Source organism: Schistocerca americana, chromosome 3, assembly GCF_021461395.2.
Source record: "Schistocerca americana isolate TAMUIC-IGC-003095 chromosome 3, iqSchAmer2.1, whole genome shotgun sequence".
Taxonomy (NCBI): Eukaryota; Metazoa; Arthropoda; class Insecta; order Orthoptera; family Acrididae; genus Schistocerca; species Schistocerca americana.
Genome location: NC_060121.1, coordinates 536,006,262 through 536,017,036, shown reverse-complemented (window position 1 = coordinate 536,017,036; position 10,775 = coordinate 536,006,262).

Genomic DNA, 10,775 nt, shown 5'->3' with positions numbered 1-10,775 from the left:
AACAAATGGCATAATTCCTTCTTCAAGTCTGGCATTAAGTTCATCCCCTGATCTGCAATAGTAATTTCCAGTACTCCAAACTTTAGTTTCCCCATACTGACCATTGCCTATGTGACTGCAACCACTTGCTGGTTCAGCATAGGTACCATCTCGACGTATGGTGAGAAATGATCAACCATCGTCAGCATAATATGTTTCCTCACTGGAGTCTGATTAAACAGTCTTAACACATTCACTCCAATCATCTCAAATGATTTTTGAAGCTTCTGGCAGTCTCTGCAATGGTGGTCGCTTAAGACTCAAGTCTGCATACTGCACGCACTGCTTCACATACTGATCCACATCCCCTTTTCTTCCTTTCCAGCAGTATTATTTAACCACTACCCTTTGGTTTATTGCTCTTGTGCACCACTTCCCATTCCTCAAGGCCCTGGCGCAGTACTTGTACTACCATTACCTTCCTGCCTAATGCATTTGCATTTCCATGTTTCTTTCCTTGCTTATCAACTACTTCGTAGTCAAACTCACTGACTCTTAACACCCATCTTGTTAGTCTGCTGGATGGGTCTTTCATCCTGATAACCCTTTCAGAGCAGCATAATTGGTCACCACTTCTTCCCATGAAGGTAACGTGGAAAATACATCACCCAGTATGAGGGTAAGCATTTTTCTCTCCATGTCGGAATAGTTTCTCTTGGCCCTATTAAGTTGTCTCAAAGCAGGAGCAATAGTGTGTTCCTCACCACTGATATCTTGACTCTGAACACACCAGAGAGAATGATTAGATGTATTTTAGGACAATAAAATCTCCATCTGGAAATCCAGGAACGCAAACACTGGACTCAGTGTCAGAACTTTTCAATTCTTCAAACACCCCAACATTCCTCCTTCCAAGCAGATTTTCCACCCTTTTTCAATAGGTGCGTGAGTGTCTTAACAACCCTATCACAACAAAGGTCAAAATTTAATAATGATTGTGGTGTTGCTCACGCTGCTAAATACTGCATTTTCGGGCAACAACAAAGTTATTATGTGGCAGTTGTCATTAGAGCACAGCTAATAAAGTCATTTCATGTAATAATGAATAAACTAGGCACTCATCTTTTCGTGTTTCTCACGCTGGTCTCGTAAAATCATGGCCCAATCGTCGAAAATCTAGGTGGTGATGATTCCAAGCTCGGATGCTAAGTGGCCTAGGTTTTATTCTGCTATATTCAAAAGTTTTGTAGATGCGCTTCACAAACCATTCTTAAAGATTACACTTTTGTAGGACAATGGTGATGTAAAAAAAGTAATCAGCACTCCGAATTTAAGTTACACTTCCTTTTAATTACTTTTATTGCAATATCGTGTAGCACACAAAACATCACTTCACAATACAAAACATACTTGAAAACATCCTTCAAAACATCTTCCTCACAATCACTGTTAAAGTTCACATTTTATAAGCTGACTACAATATGCGTCTTTCCAACATGACGTCCAAGACTTTACTTTCTTCAAGGTACGACTCTCACTACTGCTTACACGCCCAAAAATCAAGAGTTAGAAGTACGTCAAAGATCATAGTGACAAAAGAAAGAATACACATAAGAATAATATCATTGCAACATAAATATATCGATGCATCAAAGTATCTCTACATTAATGAAGTCAAATCTGAATGTTGTCTCAGAAATATGTCAACTACTTTACAGAAACACAGTAGAATATTGCTGGTATCAAGAGGTTGAGTTGAGGTGCCGTAATGGTTACATAATTCAAGTACCATTACAAGTGGTTGCACTATAAATCAGCAAATCCCCTTTGAACTTCTTATAATAGTTAGTCCCAAGAATGACTGTAGTTCTTTACTCATCTTCAGCACTTGAGCATCCTACTCTGCCTGTACTGTACCAGTTTTGGGTCTGTCCTTACCCTCATCTTTGCTAAACACGTCTTAAGTAAATTGATTCCTCTAATAAAGAAGGACACCTCGTACTCGTCAGATGTGCAACCTCTTAAATACTTCTCTCAAATGTTGTCTATAGTCTTCCATGTCCCTTGAGAACACAATTATACTGCCCAAATGAAGTAGACACTGGCGAGGCTTTAACCACTTCAACCAACGATGAAATGTTACAGCAGCATTCTTCATCCTGAACAGCATTCTCCAATACTGGTCATGGTCTCAGGGTAACGAAAAAGCTGTCTTCTGTTGATCCTCGGGAACTACTTCCAACTTAGACTATCCACTTCTTAAATCCATGGTAGAAAAATGCCTGTACTGCCTGAAGTTACCACTGGTCTCTGTGATGTTGGTATGGGTTATGCACCTGTTACTGTCTTACCATTGAGATGGCGGACATCACAGCAAAATCTGTATTTCTAGGAATTGTCCATAGAATTTTTTGCGCACTCACAATTCCCCAAAGACTCTTACTCTCTTCCATTATCCTAGTTGCTGGTTGATAATCTCCAAAATCAGATGCAAATGCCGAGATATCCTATATGGTTTGCGGCACATCAGTCTTCATTCCCTGTCAGAATTCTATGTTGTCTGTGACTTCTATTACGTAACACACCCCGAGGAAAAACAAATCCTCAAATTCCACTATAGCTCCTCCATCTGTGTTGTCTCCATTCCCTTTAGATGCTCCACCTTCTTGCGTAATTTGGTCTCACCAGTATCCTGTGGCTGTTTATGGCTTACACCTTCTGTGCAGCAATTCTGCTGCTATTGCTCCTCCTCCTCCTCCTTCTTCCAGAATGTCCTGTTCCACTGTCAACATCCCCTCTGTCAACTTTACCTTTCTGGCACGAAATCGGTCAATATTGATGGGTACTACCTTCATGCAGTCCTTTTCCTATCTGCATACAATACTCTTTTTAACCAAACAACTCAGTGAATCTAATACATCGTTTCCTTGCCGGGTTCTACTATGCATAACATATTGACTGGTAAGTTAGGCTCCATTCTCATCCAAAGCAAATGCCCAGTGTCATTTGGCATACAGTCATGTGAATGAAACCATAATGTATTTGTAATCATTTTAAACAGATTGTCCACTATGACAGAAGCACTTTGCAACAGATCTACAGTGGTGATGACTTCCCCTAGCTGGAATGTCATTTCACCAAGTTCCACGACATGTTGCCAAAGGTCAATTATGGCATGATGTTGATGCAAAAAGCCTATCCCCAGGATCATGCTGTACCCTCACATGAGGCTCTACTTCCACACACTGCTTAAATGTGACTCCTTCACCTGAAAATCTATTTCCAATGACCCCAACGGCTGCTAACATATGCACCTCTGTGTCTAATAAAAACTTATGCTTCCTCTCCTTCACCACGTCCACTATTGCACATTCTGCATTTGCATACATATTTGTTGTATCAAATTGTAATGGAACACCTCTTGGCAGTCTTTGGGTTCCCTCTTGTGTTTAATGGCTGCTTGCTTCCTCTCTGTTCACTTCTACTACCATTACCATAATGCTGTTAATAACTCACACCATCCCTATTCTACAGAGGCTGGCAGCACTGCTTCTGCACGTGCCCTGTGCACCCACAATTTTGACACTTCACATTTGCCTGTCCCTCACACTCATCAACACATCAATCTTCTCACACTCCTTTCCTACTCACACAGCTGAATGGAAGCCCTTAGACACCCCTGTGCATCCTACCCAACATATATGGTGGCAAACCTCTTACGAAAGTATTGGGCACCCTGTGCTTGGCCTCCTGCACCAAAATTTTATTTGCTTCACCATTTTGAGTCAGCTACTACATTTGCTTTTCTTGTTCTATCAGGAAAAGCTTCCACAGATTCTCTTTGTAATAGCACTGAACTGCACCTGAAAGAATCTTGCACTATTCTGCTTCTGATACCTCTACAGAAGCCCATTTCAGCTGCTCAAACATCTGTGCCTTATCCAACACCTTTGTGCATCTCACAAAAGTATTTGCCTATCCTGTTAAATGTAACTTCACTACCTGCTACAGCTGGTTATAAGACCACCCGTCGATACTTGCTGACGTTTTCAGGCCCTCCACAAATGATATCACATTCTCAGGAGGACCTTACAGAAAAGGGGCTTAGGTTGATGGCAGATGAATCTATAACAAGGTTTAGTGGCCTGAGCGACACTAACTCCTCACCTGTAGCTGACAGCTCATTTAAGTAATGCTGTATATTCTACGCTGCATTGTGCTACCTTGTTAACTAATGCCAGAACTGCCTCCAGCCCAGTGATGCCCTACGTCTCCAATACCACCACTGCAATACTTTTATCCTTCATTCATACCTAATACTAACACGCTATACTTACCAACCGACAAAAAGAAAATATTTACACCTTGTGCCTTATCAATTGCCACCTCGATTCTCCACACTGCTTCACAACATGGCCAAAACAGTGGCACATAAAACTAGTTCCAGATACAGATTCAGTGCATAGCACAAAATGCCAAAGCAGATTACTCTGCAAACACCTCACAGGCTCTAAATACTGCTCTGCTGCCATGAAATTCACACACATTGGCCGGTTCTTCTGATCTTAACAAACTAACCCTCAAGTTGCGATGACACTCCCTCTTATATCCCTTGCATGTCACACACGTAAAAAGCAACATACAGTTTCTTCACTCACCCCACAGTGTTGAAGTTGCAGACTTGGTCCATATGACACGCTGCTCGGATGACACACTCTCTGCTGCCCACTGGAGGCAATGTCTGTACTTCTGACACTGCTTTATAGTCAACTCCAGGGATGGCATGGGGCATCTACATTGTCAGGAGGTTGGGTGGCTGAGGGTGAGACTGTCAAAATTAACACTTTATTTCCAGCTTGTATATTAGCAGATCTGTCTGTGCTCTAACTGTTTGTTTGCACATTTTTGTGAAACGCCCAAGAAATCACACAGGGCTAACAGTTAATTAGGATTGTGGAAAAGGCCAAGAGAGTTGCGGTCGGATTCATTTCACAATTGTAATTTATTATCATTTAGTTCACAAATAAATTTTTGAAAGAATTGAATTTGCTTCACAGCTGAATGCCTCCAAACTTGCTTTAGAATAAGTTCAATTTTGAAGAGACATGACACACAGTTAAATTTTCAAATAATATAAATATTATACATACAATGACCAGGAAGTAAAAGCAGTCGAGCAAAGATACTACAAGAGGGGATATATCGATACACGCTGCTAACACCGTTCACTGTCAGGCAAAGCAGCAACTCGGTGGCAGTAGTAATTTAAATTAACGTAGTGAGGTGGAAGTACGTTAAAAAAAAACAGGGTGTAAAATACATGATGGTGGGAACATGAGCCACGCGTGGCTCTTACATTTTGGAAATACCGTTTTTGACTGTGTTATAATGATCTGAGCATGGGTCCTGGCCTGAAACTAGTCGTAGAGTGAATTAAACATGTTTAATTTGCATCTTTGGCTTGTTTTTTGTTGTACTGATGAACAGAAATTGCTGCCTTACATTATTCCAGCATTCTGGAAGTTCGTAAACTGCTTACAGCTTTGCTCCTCCAAAGATGTCCTTTTCATGTCAAGGCCCATCATATGCTGAATTCTTTGTGTAGTGTTATTTACACTCACCAGCTTGATGGTCTGACCTAGGGGGAAATCCAACATCATCTTTCTGATCAGTGTCAATGTGGCCCATTGGGTAATGAAAAACATTGATGCAAACACGCTCTCTTTTTCTCACATTTAATTGACTAGTGCTTCCATCGAAGATTAAGGCAGACTATGAAGTTGTCATGATCTGACAATACACTCCAAGCCTGATGCATTGTTGCCAGTGTCAACATCATAACCACCCTCATGTGTCCCATCAAAACACAGTGAAATGTGTTAGTTATGGTAGAGATGCTCATGAGGATGATTTCGTGCTTTCTTCTCCCTACTGTATCAATTGTAATGATGCCCATGCTGTCTCATCCCATGAGTATCCTGTGTATCTTGACGAGTGGGCCATTTAGGAGATCAGGGTGAAGGAAAAAAAACTTTACCCTGTCATTCGCAAGTTGTTGGCTACTCGAAAGCTCTGCATTCTACCATCTGGAACTTGTAGAACTGTTCTTGTTGCACCTCGCTCCATGATGGATGTGGCCATACAAATTTGTAACCTCCCATTCTGTAATGCAGTTGTGAAATCGCCCACTGTCATGGTAGCATCGCCATTTCCCCCTCCTACAACTGCGCTACAAGCCATCAAATCTTCACCCCTGTGGCAAAATCACATGCTACACAACCAGCAGGCTGGAAAGGACAAAAAGTACACTCACACAAAGAATTTTAATGCCCCTCCAGCCAACAAATGCCTGGGTCTTTGTCTGCTATCTGTTAAAGGCCTAAAAAATAGAACAAAGGCAAATGGTTTTCTCCTTTTCTGACTCTGAGATTCACTTCAGTGGTGTCGCTGCATGATACCCTCAGGTGACCAACCTCCATTTTGCTGGTGCACACTGCCAACCATTTTTCTGCCCTGGAGTCCCCAGGTTGACCCAGGGAGAATGCCAATGCCTGTGTAGATTTCATGGAACAGAATCTTCCAGCCTCTGCATCCTGTAGCAGTGAATCTTCAAAAGCTGACATTCGGCAGCCATCGAAGTGACTGCCCTTTGTTTGACCCTTCTTCCTATTCCCTGTTATGACTCTTCTCCAACTGAAAGTTTGTGGCATTAGATTTGACAAGGAGGAATTATGGCTGCTCTTTGAATCGTAGTGTCTGGTTGTTTCCTTCTTGTGACCACTTTGACCTTTCACTTTTCCTTCCGGTCCGGTTTGACCTTCCCTCCGAGGACAGCATTCGATCTCATGGGGAAATCATGCTGCTCATTCGAAATGATGTCCTTAGCCAAACCATATCATTGAACATCCAAGCTGTTGCAGTCTGCATTTTCCTTTTGCAGTCAGTCTGCATTTTCCTTTTTTGCAGTCAGTCTGCATTTTCCTTTTTTGCAATCTGCATTTTCCTTCCTTGTTTCACCTTTTCACTTTGTAACATTTACATCCCTTCCTTATGTGCTGTCACCAGGGCAGGTTTAGCTTATTAGTCAGCTCCCTCATCCCTTTTCACTGCCGGCAACTTTAATGCCCACTATCCTCTTTGTGGCCTCTTTGAGAACCTGTCCAAGAGGTTCCCTCTTGGCTGGCCTTCTCAACCTTAACACTGGAGCACCCACATTGTTTCAGAATCCACACACACCTGTTCACATTTTGAGCTCACGTTCTGCACTGCCCAGCTTGCCCTTCGTCTGAAGGGTCCATTATAAAAACTGACAGGCGGCTTTACTCCTCCCTGGCAAACTTTGACAAACATTTCCTCAGTAGTGATGACCAGGTAGAATAACTTGCGAACATTTTCCTTACCACTGCAGAATGTGCCATACCTTGCACTTCTTTACCACACCATGTCCTGATCCTCTGGTGGACTGAGGCATGCCATGATGAGATTCGGGCACAGAGACTTGCTCTCTGCATTTTTAACCATCATCCTACAATGGCAAACTATATTTACTGCTTCTGGTACCAAGGTTTATTCCCCAATTTCTGGCCTAACCGGCTCAGGTGATATCCTTCTCCTCTCACTATTATGAATGCTACAATGTCTCCTTTACTATGAGGGAGCTTGACCATGCTCTCATTTCATACCAATCTTCCGCTGCAGAACTGGATGATGTTCAAATTCGGATGTTGCAGCACCTCTCTCTTGCAGCCAAGTACTTTCTCCTTTGTATGTACAATCACATTTGAGTAAATGGCACATCTCCCAGAAGCTGGTGTAAGGCTGTCATATCCATATGTTTTGTAATTCACACACTAACACTATGCCTGGTAAGGACAAACACCTTTCTTCTAGCTACTGCCACATTTTTCTCAGCATCTGTGTTTGCCAGGTAACGGAATGTATGACTCATGGCCAGGTGGTATGGTAACTTGAGGCTCACAACCTGCTACCCACTGTACAGTGTGGATTTTGTACACACTGTTCTGCAGCTGACATCTGATCACTTTGTCAACCAATATCATGAACAGTTTTCTGCAGAAATTTCAGACTGTATTCATGTTTTTTTGATTTGGAGAAAGGCTATGACACTCATGGAGGACTGGTACCCTCTGTACTCTATACACATGGGGCTTCCAAGGCCACCTATCCCATTTCCTTCAGGAATTTTTAAAAAGATCAAGTTTTAAAGGTACATATGGGTTTGGCCGTGTTAGACAACTTCAACCACGAGAAAGGGGTGCCTCAAGGCCTGTGATCTGAGCATCATCCTCTTTGTTACAGCCATTAATCCTGTTGTGGACTGTCTCCCACCTGGCATGAATGACTTGGCGATCTATAGCAATTCTCCAGGACTTGTCTCCTGGAGTGGCATCTTGAGCGATGTTGTCTTTACTCATAGAGTATCGACAACGGCTTTCACTTTTCCTCTGACAAAACCATTTGTATGAATTCTTGGCGGTGCATTGGGTTTACTCCACTGTCTTTACATCTTGGGCCTGTTGTTGTTCCTTTTGCTGAAACTACAAAATTTCTGGGACTCATTCTTGACAGGAAACTTTCTTGATCCTCCTGGCCACACACTGTACCCTGTCCCTTTGTGACCTACTTGTCCTAAGTGGTATTTCCTGGGGAGTTAATAGGACCACCCTCTTCCATTTATATCAGTCCCTTGTCCATTTGAAACTGGACTATGGGTGTTTCGTTTATTCATCTGCATGTCTGTGCATTTTATGTGATCTCAACACAATCCACCATCATGGAATATGTTTGGCCACTGGTGCCTTTTACTCTAGACTGCTTACTAATGCAGAAACTGCCGAACCACTGTTGTCACACTGGTGTGATGTCCTCATTAGTGGATACACATGCCGTTTACCTTCCATGCCTGGCCACCCACCCTGTACCCCATTTTTCGATGACTCCCTCAACTGCCAGTATGGGACATGCCCTTCTCTGTAACTTCCTGGAGTTTGCTTTTGGCTACTGCTCCGGCAGCTCAACTTCATGATATCTGCCATGTAGTATGATGGTCAATGTTCATCTTGGACTTCATTCACTTTCCAAGAATGCTGTTCGAGATTCAATCTATCACAGTAACTTAGTGATAGCACCTTTGTGTACACTGATGGTTCTAAGTCTGACTGTGGTGTCAGGTGTGCCTTCATCATTGGCACCAACCACTTTTGGTATTGACTTCCAGAACTCTGCTTGATTTTTCAGCAGAGCCCTTTGCCCTCTGTCAGGCTACCCAGTTCATCCCGCGACACAGTCTACCGTATCTTCCTTCGTCGGCGGCGTTGTCGTTGTTACCGTGAGGCACCGTTATACCAACAGGAAAGGCACGTCGATCTTAGAACATGAGATATGACATCCTTAAGCCATTGACAACACACAACGGTCACGGTAGCACCTGATTCCAGAATAGCTGCAGTAGTTAGGATCTACAAACTATCCCCTCTTGACCACGTCCCCAAAACTTAACTCGTAACGAGATCCCTTCAAAACAAATTGTCATAACGATCGTCTATAAAGGCTTCATACAACGAGAAGAAATGTTACAGTTTATGGAATAATAACAGATACGACCAAACTGTCTTGTCTCTTCTGTTTTATTTAACGTAACTTCGTTCACAGTTTCATTTCGCATTCACCACTCTTTCACTGAAACCCTTTGATGAACAGTTTTGGTTGCTTGACACTAACAGTCAATGATAATGATACAGCTTTTCTCCTTTTTATAAATGGAAGCCCGCTCTCCACGATATAATTAAAAAAAAACGGTCTCAATACCGCATCCCTCATGAGATGCGAATAGACTTATCCCGGACTTGACCGCTCTGTAGGTGTACTCAGTTTAATGACCACACTTCGCTATCCGCGATTTTGTGTAACTAAATGTCCATTTGTTAGTCTGATTGTACACCGTAGCTATTGAAAACTCGCTCCTATTTTTTTCACAACGCACGATTAGCACTTCTTTACTTGTTTATTTCTAAGAGTAAATGGAAAAAAAAGACGCTGTATCATCGGCTTAGTTGATATAAAGCAAAACACCTTAATATGCCCAATTTTACCTCTTTTTATAGGATTGGCTACCTTACTCATTAATTTACTACATATTATTTCCAATAACACTAAACAGGTATCGCCGTTATATTTTAATTGTATTCAAAAGCATGTTACTACTATTATGACCAACCAAATCGTAACAAACTGCGCAGCGTGCGTTTTTAACGATAACTTTACGCTATTCAAGTTCCGTTACAGCTATCTTGACTCATAATGTTACACGGCCCCCCATACTGTGATGTCTTGAAGAGGGTTCCAGAAAGAACAGGCTTATTTTTTTTGTGTACTGTGACAGGAGAGGGTATTTGTTTTGGCGAATACACTCACTCTCAGATTCACTCAACTAGTCAGTACATACATTCTACAATATTTAAGTTGAGTTAATGGGCCTAGACAAAATGCCCTTAACTAAATTCCACATTTGTTTATAGGTTGTCTTAGAAACACTTCGCACTAATCACTTCATATTCACACCACATTTTTTTTTCTTGGATGAAGCCCTCAGTTCTTCAACCGACTGTGCAAGGCAGGGATCACAGCCGGGTTTGACGATTGGCATCCTAGGTCAAAACACTTATCAGGCCACTTGTTTAACCAGAGAGGATTTGGTCCTCTTCTTTTCCTCTTAATTCCACTTTTAAATCATCCATCCTCACTGTTCGGTGAGAGGATAAATCGTATTTCAGCGT